Below are 12129 nucleotides of genomic sequence, written 5' to 3' on the forward strand. Positions count from 1 at the left end.
AAATTAATCTAAAACAAGGGAGATAATCCAAAAATTAATCTAAAACAAGGGAGATAATCAAAAAAAATTAATCTAAAACAAGGGAGATAATCCAAAAATTTAATCTAAAACAAGGGAGATAATCCAAAAATTAATGGAAAGCACGGAAGATAATCCAAAAATTAATCTAAAACAAGGGAGATAATCCTAAATCTAAAATACGGAAGATAAATCCAAAAATTAATCTCAAATACGGAAGATAATCCAAAAATTAATCTAAAACAAGGGAGATGATCTAAAAATTAATCTAAAACAGTAAGAAATGAAAAAAAAAAATTTTTCTAACAGGGAAAATAATGCGAATCTAAAACAAAGGAAATAATCCATAAAAATAAGGGGAGATAATCTAAAAACAAAGACAATTTTAATAAAAGATAGTCTCGCACAATAGTGAATAATCTAAAAAAAAAAATTTAAAAAAAAAAAAAAAATAAATAAAAAAAAAAAAAAAAAAAAAATAATAATCACGGAAAAATTGGGAAACGGCGAAGATAATCTAAAAAAGACAGATAACCTAATTAATTGCATGAAGCAAAATTAAATGCATAATTTTTGTTTGTTTTTATCTTTTTAACATTCGACACGAAATAAATTTAATTTTTATGCCAAAAGTTTTCCTTCTTTTGTTTTTTCTGCCTAAAATTACAGTGAGTTTTGTCGGGGTTTTTTTTTTTTGTTTGTTTGATTGTTTTTTTTTTTTTTATATATGAAACATGAATTTCAATTATTAAATTTTGAGAACTTCTGCATTTTAGCTTTCCTCTGTTTTCATTTTTTTTTTTTTTAGTTTAATTCGGGGCCAGGGGAGACAATCAATTAACGGGTGTCTTGGAAAAATCCAAACATTAACAGAAAACATTTATCGAATTAAATAAATTTTTAAAAAAATTAGAAAACATTTGAGAAAGGGAGAAAACACAGATTTTGTAATAAGTTAAAATTCTGAAATAAATGAAAACATTTTACTGATAAATTAAAATTTATCAATAATTTAAAACAACCATCAATGGAAGAATGTGTGACTTCTTATGGAACTTTTGCGGAAGAATTTTTGAAAATCAAGACAAATAAATTAATGCAGTAGGAGCAATAATGGCGGGGAAAGATTGGGGGACATAGTTTTGAAAGCCGGTTCATCATCATTTCTTGTAGGTTTTCTGACTACTTTTTGATTGTATTTGAAGGATTAATACCTAAAGTTAATTTCCAAAACGAAAAAAAAATATTTGTACGCCTGGAAAAAAAAAAGTTATAATGAAAAATGTTTACACAGTGACATTTGGAAGCTGACAAATTCAGCTAAATTTTGAATACATTTATTCATCGTACTTTCCAAAATACATTTATTCATCATACTTTCCAAAATACATTTATTCATCATACTTTCCAAAATACATTTATTCACGGTAGTTTCCAAAATACATTTATTCGCGGTACTTTCCAAAATACATTTATTCGCGGTACTTTCCAAAATACATTTATTCATCGTACTTTCCAAAATACATTTATTCATGGTACTTCCCAAAATACATTTATTCGCGGTACTTTCCAAAATACATTTATTCGCGGTACTTTCACAAATACGCCTGTATCTTGTTCTCTTTTTTTTTTTTCCTTCAGTATGACGTCAACTCGCGCACTGGCTAGGTCACTTGCATACATGTCATGTGGCTACTGCTTCTAAATATGCGTCAGCGACTCTTGTTACAATGATGATGATGATGATGATGATGGGTTCAAGCTATGATACTTTTTTTGTTACAAACCAAATTCTTTAGTTGTTGTAATAAGAGTGCATCTGATGACTGTTAGTATTCATGCGCTCTAGAAGTAATCATCAAAGCTGCTGCTGCTACTGTTGCTATTGCTGCTGTTTCTGCTGCTGCTGTGCTGTAGCTGCTGCCATTGACTGCCATTGTAATTGTAAAAAAAGTTCCAGATTTAGGAAGTTGACAGGAAAGATGATGGTGATGGTTATCCTGGTTGAAGTTTCCTTTGTTCTTTACGCTGGGAGGTACTGCTTTTTATTAAGTTGCTCTAGAACTTTGGCTGGTTAGAGCACAAGTTGCAGATGATGATGATGATGCTGATGATGATGACTGGTTTGGTTAGAGCAGTTATAAGTTTGTTGGTTACGAACGAAGTTCTGTAGTTGTTTTATTTTTCTTTTACTAAGAAGTCACTGCTTATCAAGGCGCAGAGGTCATTCAAGGATAAGGGTTAGACATTTCAGTGATGATCGGTAATGGTGGGAACTGTAGGATTTTATGATTAAAAAGGATGGCTCAAGAACTTGTTTACATTGGACTTGAAAACAACCATGTTTTAGTCAGCTGGGAAGCAGCCTAACGGTATTGTGTTCAACAGACGGGCAGTTCTAGGAAAGAACTTTTGCTCATAAAATTTTTGTCTACATTTAAGACATAGTAAGGAAAAGGATTTAGATAGTAAGGAAAATTTTTTATAGTGGTTGTAGTATACAAATGTTTTTTGTTTTTTTTTTGTCAAACGTTTTACAGAGAAGGGAGGGACCATAGATTGAAACTCAGTCGGACATCTGTGATGAAAAGAAAAATAGAGCAGACAAAGGCACGTAACATTTCTTATAGAGAAAACTAACTTTTTTCTTCAGCCTTTGCCAGAAGATATTGAAGCACATATCCAATCAGACTCTATTGCTGACTGGGATAGCTTCCATACATTTATATCTGATCTACTTCTGCATTCCATGTTTAAAAAGGATGTGTCATCTATAGTATCAGACCTGACCGAATGGTTAATTGTAGGTATAGACCGATTCAGACCATCCAAAATATTCCAACAAAAACCTAACAGCCAGCCATGGTTCTCCCCAGAATGTGCTGCTGCAATCGCGCACAGAAATCACTTTTTCCATAGCTAACAACGTAATAGATGCTTGGAAACTAAAGCTGCTTTCAGGACTGCCAGCAACCACTGTAAAAGAGTAATAAAAAATGCAAGAGCGCTATATGCTCAGTCCGTTAAATCCAAAGTAGCTGAGCAGCGGCTTGGTTCCCACCTGTTTTGGCAAATAGCAAACAGGATCCTCAACAGAAGCGTGCATTCTATCCCAACCATCATCAATGGACCTGAGATCATCTCGTCAGCATGAGAAACGGCCAAAATATTTGCCAAGAACTTTGCAGCTAATTCTACCCTATGTGACCAAGGCCATTAACTCCCCGTATTTCCTCCTATAACAGACAACACACTATGCAACATACAAATATCTGTGCGTGATGTCGCCAAGCTAATCGAGAATCTTGATTCCAGTAAAGCAACTGGCCCTGACGGCATTCCAATTATAGTGTTGAAAAAGCTTCAATTAGAACTTGCCCCCATACTTACAAAACTATTTAAGTGTTGTCTTAAGGAGAATTGCTTCCCAACAACCTGGAAAACCTCATCAGTATGCCCTGTATTTAAGAATTCAGGGGACAGGTCATCTCCCTCAGACCAATAAGTCTCCTGTGTATCATGAGTAAGTTGCTGGAATCTACATTAAATAAAGAAGTAGTCAACGACCTCAGCAGAAACAACCTTCTTAGTGACATGCAATATGGCTTCCGTTCTGCTAGATCTACAGCAGATGTGCTAACGGTTATATCTCATAGGATTAGTGGGATCTCTCGACAAAGGCTTTCTTTCTAGGGCAATTGCTCTTGACATATCAAAGGTCTTCGATAAGGTATGGCATAAAGGCCTACTTCAAAAGATTTCCAGCTACAGTATAACTGGAAATGTTTTCTCAATCATTAAATCATTTCTCTCTGATAGGCTAATAAAAGTAGTGGTTGATAAGCAGAAATCAGAAGCCCACAGTATTAATGCTGGTGTCCCTCGAGGGTCCATCCTGGGCCCAACTCTCTTCCTTATCTACATCAATGATCTCCCAAAACACATACTTAAATCATTCATTGACATCTATGCTGATGACACGACCATCTATGGCAACACATCAAAGGCCGTAAATGACAAAGTTCTCTCTGATTCTCTCTCCTCTGATCTTCAGCATGTGGTACAATGGGGAAGAGGTGGTTGGTTACTTTTAATGCATCTAAAACCAAGCTTCTATCTTTACATCATCAACGCTCTGATCCCCATCTAGCATCAATTGAAATGAATGGCTCTCATCTTGGGGAGGCTCCATGTTTTGGGATTGACCTTTACTCCTGATCTGAAATGGAACATGTACATCAAATCTGTTGCAAGGTCGCTGGAAAAATGGTGGGATCTTCTACCGTTCCAGTAGATATCTCACTGCTGATGCAATTCTCTATCTATATAAAAGCCAAGTACGTCCAAGGATGGAGTACTGCTGCCACATCTGGGCAGGAGCTGCTAAAAACAGCCAATCCTGCCTTGACAGAGTACAAAATAGACTTTGTAGCCTAGTGGGGGATACCTTTTTCTCTTCCCTGCAACTTTTCTCCCACAGAAGGGACGTTGCGAGCCTGTCTTTGTTTTATTATTTCCATGGCAAGTGCTCATCTGAGCTCCAATCTCTGGTCCCCCCTCCCCAATCTTTCACGATAAACACCCGTCTAGCTGAAACCACTGTCAGTAATTTTCCCCACTCTTTATCTGTGCCTAAATTAAAGCGTAGATTCCATGAACAAAGCTTCTTTCTTAAAAGTGCACGCCTGTGGAACTCTCTTCTGTTTGCCTGTTTCCGACCTGACTACAACCTGGATGTCTTTAAGTCCAACATAAACAAATTCCTGATGAACCGCCCCCTTAAGTAAGACACTTTATCAGATCTCCATTACTAACGATTACTACGATATTGTCCCACTGATTACTGTACACGCAATAACCCTTATCCCCGAGTGACTTTCGGGCCTTGGTAAGTGGTGACTTCCATGTAAAAAAAAAAAAAAAGAAAAAGAAGCAAAACCTTAAGTTGTAAATTTTAACTTACATGTGCTGCAAATATCGTTTTGTTATTTTTGTTGTCAGAATGTTTACTTATATTCTGATTGTTTTTATTCGCCTTTTCCTTGCTGTTTACAAAAATTTTGGCCGTAAAAGTCGGTTTATCTCATCTAAAAGCTATGCAAATACCCATTCCATTACTCACGCCTCTCCACATACGGGCATCTCGGTAAAAAAAAAAAAAAAAAGTTTATAAAAAAAAAACACTTCTTTCTTTCTTCTTCCTTCTCATTTATCTTCTTTAAGATAAAATGTACTTTCAATCTCTATATATAAAATTATTAAATTTAAATAGTAGATTCCAAAACGTTCACTGTTTTAATTAAGACGTGAATTTGCAAAGAATTTTAAATACTTCTAAGGGAAGCTACTCTTCAGCGAAAGAAATATCGGTTACTTCCCTTTCATGAAAATGAACGGAAGAAACACCTATCAATTCTAAATGAACATTTCTACATGTACTGTATTCCCATTGGACAGACAATCAACAAGAAATACAATGTTGAGGTTTTGAGGGAGTTCAAACACAGATTCCGTCTGAAGATATCTTTTCAATGATGCAATTCTCTATCTATATAAGAGCCAAGTACGTGCAAAGATGGAGTATTGCTGCCACATCTGGGCGGGAGCTGCTAAAAACAGCCTATTCTGCCTTGCAGAGTACAAAATAGACTTTGTAGCCTAGTGGGGGATGCCCTTTTCTCTTCCCTGCAACCTCTTTCCCACAGAAGAGCCGTAACGAGCCTGTCTTTGTTCTATCGTTATTTCCATGGCAAGTGCTCGTCTGAGCTCCATTCTCTGGTCCCCCCTCGCCAATCTTTTTCAAAAAACACCCGACTATCTGAAACCACCGTCAATAATTTTCCCCACTCCTTATCTGTGCCTAAATCAAAACGTAGATTCCACGAACAAAGCTTCTTTCTTAGAACTGCACGCCTGTGGAACTCTGTTCCGCTTGCCTGTTTCCCTCCCTACTTCAACCTGGATGTCTTCAAGTCCAACACAAACAAATTCCTGATGAACCGCCCCCCCCTAAGTAATGGCACCTTATCAATTCTCCAATACTATTGCTACACTATCCCATTGAGTACTGTACACACAATAACCCTTATCCCCGAGTTGCCATTGGGCCTTGATAAGTGGTGAACTCCATGTAAAAAAAAAAAAAGAAGAGGTTAGCACTCTTAAAATCGGGCCAGTGGCATTTCTATCAGGACAATGCACCAGTCCACAGCTCCATCCTTGTCACAGACTATTTGACCAACATGGCCATCAATATAGTTCCTCATCAACCCTTTGTTTCCTGTGACTTTTGGTTATTCCTTAAGCTCAAGGAAAACCTTAGAGGTTGTCGTCATGAGTCAATTGAGGAAATGAAAGAGACTGTGGTGAGGGTCATTGACATGCTCACACAAGAGGACTTCAATGAGGCCTTCCAGAAGTTGTGGGAACGTTACAACAGGTGCATTGCAGCAGGAGGAGATTACTTCGAAGGAGATTAGAGAGAGAGAGAGAGAGAGAGAGAGAGAGAGAGGGAGAGAGAGAGAGGGGGAGAGAGAGAGAGAGGGGGGTCTTTCTTTAATGCTTGCTGGGTTTCTCTTTGTTGACAGACTGTGATTTAACTCGCTGAAAGTATTTCTTTTTTTATTTCATTTTCGGAAGAGTAATGTGCACGCTATGATTGTACCTATTTACTATGCCTCCCCACGGGACAGAGTTAGACACCAGGGTCGTTTTTTAACGCTATGATTGTAGGTGAACATCTTGAGTTGAATTACTCTTCGGTTACATCCGAATGTTTCAAAAACTTAGTAGAAAGAAAAAACACACAAAAGAAAATTTTTACTTTAGAATTTAGAGTGAGAGTGTATTCAGAGAGAGATAGGGGGGGTGGGAGAAAGAGAGAGAGAGAAAGATGAAGAAGTTTCTCAGGGGACAGATGGACTACAATGCGTTAGTGTGTGGCCAAATCGCTTAGCAGGTACAATGATTCACAAGAAAAAATTAATATTTCTTTTTATTTATGACTGTTACAAGTAACAATTACAAGACGCCTCTCCAACCACCGATATCCATGACAAATAGCACCCTACCGTAGAACTCTTCTATCAAACTCCTCAGCCTATCATTTGTGGGCAATATGAACTGAAACAAATACATTGATGACATTGCAAAAGCTGCTGCAAACAAGGTGGGTTCCCTCTATCGAGCGAGAAAACTATTCACACCTGAAAGTATCCCGTACCTCTACATAGCCACCATTCACTCATGCATGGAATATTATTGCCACATATGGGCTGGTGCATCTACCACTAGTCTCTCCCTCTTGGATAGGATTCATAAAAGAGTTTTCAATCTAATACGTCCGACTTTGTCAACTAAGTCCCAACCCCTGTCCTATCACTGCAATGTTGCATCCCTGTGCCTGTTTTACAAATATTTTAATGGATTGTGTTCTGATGAACTCATTGCACTTGTGCCCCCTCAACGTACATATCCTCACTTAGCAATAAAATCTCATCCCTTCACTGTTGATGTCCCTAAATGCCAGGGGACTTTCTATTCTAATAGTTTCTTCCCTTGAACGACTGGACTTTGGAATTCCCTTTCCTGGTTGTATTGATATGCAGAAGTTTAAATGTAATGTAAACCAACATCTTGTTAATATCTTTCCTAGATATGGTCCCAAATAGTAGCCCCTTATATTCAAGTGGCGATATGCTTTGTTAGGGGGGAACGGGAGAAAATAAAAAAAAATTTCTTCATAATCAGAAGCAACAATTACTCGATTTAGACATATATTTTTTTTTTTTTTTTGTATTGTTGCCTTTTAGCACTGGATTCTCGTAAATGTCTGCTCGGACGCGACACGAACCTGGCATAAACCATTGGAATATGCCAAGCATCGATTAAATTAAAAAAACACTATGTAAAAAAAATAGTAACTTTCATCGAATACTAATTAAAATGAAAAAAAAAAAATAGTAACTTTCATCGAATACTAATTAAAATGAAAAAAAAAAAATAGTAACTTTCATCGAATACTAATTAAAATGAAAAAAAAAAATAGTAACTTTCATCGAATACTAATTAAAATGAAAAAAAAAAAATAGTAACTTTCATCGAATACTAATTAAAATGAAAAAAAAAAAATAGTAACTTTCATCGAATACTAATTAAAATGAAAAAAAAAAAATAGTAACTTTCATCGAATACTAATTAAAATGAAAAAAAAAAATAGTAACTTTCATCGAATACTAATTAAAATGAAAAAAAAAAAATAGTAACTTTCATCGAATACTAATTAAAATGAAAAAAAAAAAATAGTAACTTTCATCGAATACTAATTAAAATGAAAAAAAAAAATAGTAACTTTCATCGAATACTAATTAAAATGAAAAAAAAAAATAGTAACTTTCATCGAATACTAATTAAAATGAAAAAAAAAAAATAGTAACTTTCATCGAATACTAATTAAAATGAAAAAAAAAAAAATAGTAACTTTCATCGAATACTAATTAAAATGAAAAAAAAAAAATAGTAACTTTCATCGAATACTAATTAAAATGAAAAAAAAAAATAGTAACTTTCATCGAATACTAATTAAAATGAAAAAAAAAAAATAGTAACTTTCATCGAATACTAATTAAAATGAAAAAAAAAAAAATAGTAACTTTCATCGAATACTAATTAAAATGAAAAAAAAAAATAGTAACTTTCATCGAATACTAATTAAAATGAAAAAAAAAAATAGTAACTTTCATCGAATACTAATTAAAATGAAAAAAAAAAAATAGTAACTTTCATCGAATACTAATCAAAATGAAAAAAAAAGAAAAAATGAAAAGCAATAAAATATAACATCAACCTAAGTTTTATCAATGAATATTGTTTTATTTTTTACTAGCATGGTTGCCTGGCGTTGCCTGGCGTTGCCCGGGTGTTTGGAGGTGTGTGTTGAGCAAAAAAAAAAAAAGTGGTGGTAGGAAGGCAGGCTCGAACCCGTACCATAAAGGAGGAAAAGAACGGGGAAAAAAAGTGACGTCTTTGCTTTTATGACCACCACCAAACCGGAAGTGATGTAGGTTTAAATTAAGGGTAGACAATAGAAAAGAGGGGATGACTTTCGAAAATATCGGCGAAAAAAGCAACCCCTCCCTGTAGAAAAGTGCCCAGTTGAGGGTGAAGAAATTAATGTTTTTAGCCAATTTTCCAGTATTTGTCATCTGAAGGGTCGAACTTCAAAACGATACTGATCTTGTGAAAATCCGTCGCCTCTATCGAAAGTTGTAGGCAGACATGCAAACATGCATACATAGATTTATATATTTGTAGCTCAAATTTTCGACTCAAACCGATTAAAAAGCTTGCCCTATCTCTGAATACCCTTTATGTAAAATTTCAAATGTTTAGACCAGAAATTGTCTGAGTAATTTGGTAGAGACCGCAGAGGTCAAATTTTTTTTTTTTTTAACTTTGACCTCTATTATAACACCTTAACATTTATTGTTTTGGGCTCAAATCAAGTTATTAAGTTAGATCCATGTCCAAGGAATCTATATCTAAAATTTCAATTGTTTATACCCAAAATTGTGGAAGGAGTTTGGTAGGGTTCTCAAAGGTCAAATCGTTGAACTTTGACCTCTTAACAGCCAAATTTCTGGCCGAAAACTGATTACAAAGATTTTTCCAAATCTCCATACCCTGTATATCAAATTTCGTGTCTGTAGACTGAAAATTGACAGAGTTATTGTGTAGGGAAATGTACGTACACACACACACACACACACACACACACACACACACACACACACACACACACACACACACACAAACACACACACACACTTTCACTTTTATATATAGATAGATTTTAGTAACATTTTTGTTTGTTTTGCAGGATTTAAAACTAAGCTACTATTGCACCTTATGCACCGTTTGGGGGGGGGGAAGGCGGGGAGAGTTAGGGTTAGGTTTTCTTTTGGGATTAGGGTTAAGGCTAAGGATTGAGATTAGGGGTTAGGATTTGTACACTTCTAAGTGAAAACATTATTAACAGAAATTGCTTTTTTTTATGCTGAACTTCCTGCCATCCTGCACCTCAATTCCGATTGGCATTAATAATTGAAAAATATTTTAGGGCTTGTTCCAACGTCTGTAATATTTTATCTAAACTGATTGAATTCATATTCATGTGATTCATTTTTATGATTAAAATGAAAAAACTTTTCTTTTCAATTTTATCAAAGGTCGTCTGCTTTACTTCTTGTTAGCTAACCATGTTCCCCCCCCTCCAATCTTAGAAAGATCCTCGTTGACAACAGAAAAATTATACCCCATGAAAATAATATTAAAAAATTAACAATTCTTGAAGCGTCATATATTAGAACCCTTCAACCCACTATAAATGATATTGCATCCGGGACAAGCGGTAACGTTCTAAAATGTTTTGCGTAGTTCGTAGTGGACGGACTTTGTTAACGGTGTCCACGAACTTGCTGATTTTAATACTCGAATTTTTCATCGACTCTATGTATTTTAACTTATTATCACCTAACGCCGTTTACTGAATATTTTAGTTTTCACTTTTAATTCTTATTTTCACTCCTTCGCACTTTTACTTCAACACCTGATGATAATATTTTTGATTTTCATATAAAAAAGATTATATGGAAAATTGAAAAATTAAAAAAAGAATCATAAAGCAAAGTGTCTCCGTTGCATTTAATAATATTTGCTTGAATGAAAAAATGCTGCCTAAATATACCAATTTCATATATATATATATATATATATATATATATATATATATATATATATATATATATAAACTTTAATTTATAATTATATATGTTACTCAGTTGAGATTATCTCATCCTCCTTATATCTTTAATTACCATAACTTTCATTTACTAAAAAATTCTAAGATAGGAAATTACGACCAACTTCCAAATTCCATACCTCAACCTATATTTGTGTGCAATATTCTTCACTAATAATTCCATAACATATTCTTCCCTAAACTTGACTCAGATTTTATAAAAAATTTCCCACTCAAAAAGATTTTATATAAGCTATATTGGATGCATCTGTTTACCCATCCAACTGGCCGCATCTTGGCTCTCTTTGCCCACCCTACCACCACCATCATCGCCGATGATTGCCACCGTCTTGACCCAGTTCTGCTTTCATGACATGCGCAATTCATCCTTCATATCTTTGTGACACGCAAAATTATAAATCCCAACTATCTCTTCCTTCCTTCCGTTCTTTCATGTTTAATTTTTCATTTTTATTTTTATTATAATTTACTTAAAAACTCTCAATCATCCATCCCCTTCCTTTCTTTCTCTCTTTCTTTCTTTTTATTATTTTCTTTTCCCTTCCCTTTTTTAAGTTTTATTTATTTTTTTTTTATTTATATTCATATATTTTTTCTCTAGTTTTTTCCCCTTCTCCCTTTTCCCCTTTTTTCCTCCTCCCCTCTCTATCCATTACTCCCACTCTTTTGGTTTTTAATATTCATATGATATCAAAAACATTATCTTTCCTTTAATTTAGCTTACATCATCTGACGATATAGGCGGATATTTTTTCATCCCGTCTATTGAAACAACCTGTAATGAATTAAGTTAATACACTCGAAGTTGAAATGATAAAAAGCATATTTAGCTCTACTAACGTATTGAGCACTTTTTTCTTGTTTTTTTTTTACTTAATATATATATAAGAACAAAGAATTAATAAAACATGTTAAAAACACTTTAAGAAAAGTTAAAAACATTTAATTTTCAAAAAGGAAACACAAGTTAAGTGGATTGTCCTTAATCCGCAGAGTTTCGAAAGAAATACTTTCCATCTCTTCAGAGGAGAGAAGTTAGTAAAATACGGAATAAGATTTTGCTTGTAAAGTATTTAATGAAACTACAATTAAGCCATAGAGCTTACTTGGTAAAAATTAAAAAATAGTGAAGCAGAAGGAATGGGGAAAAAAAGGAAAAATTATTTCACGTGAATGGATGGTCGAGTGGAAGGGTAGAATATCCAATAACGGTAAAATCCAAGAAAAGTTGGTAAAAGTCCGGTATCCAGAAGTAACAATCCAAAGGAATCACGTTACTGGAAGATATTTCG

This window comes from Euprymna scolopes, chromosome 30 (assembly GCF_053919585.1).
Source record: "Euprymna scolopes isolate OS-2025 chromosome 30, ASM5391958v1, whole genome shotgun sequence".
Taxonomy (NCBI): Eukaryota; Metazoa; Mollusca; class Cephalopoda; order Sepiida; family Sepiolidae; genus Euprymna; species Euprymna scolopes.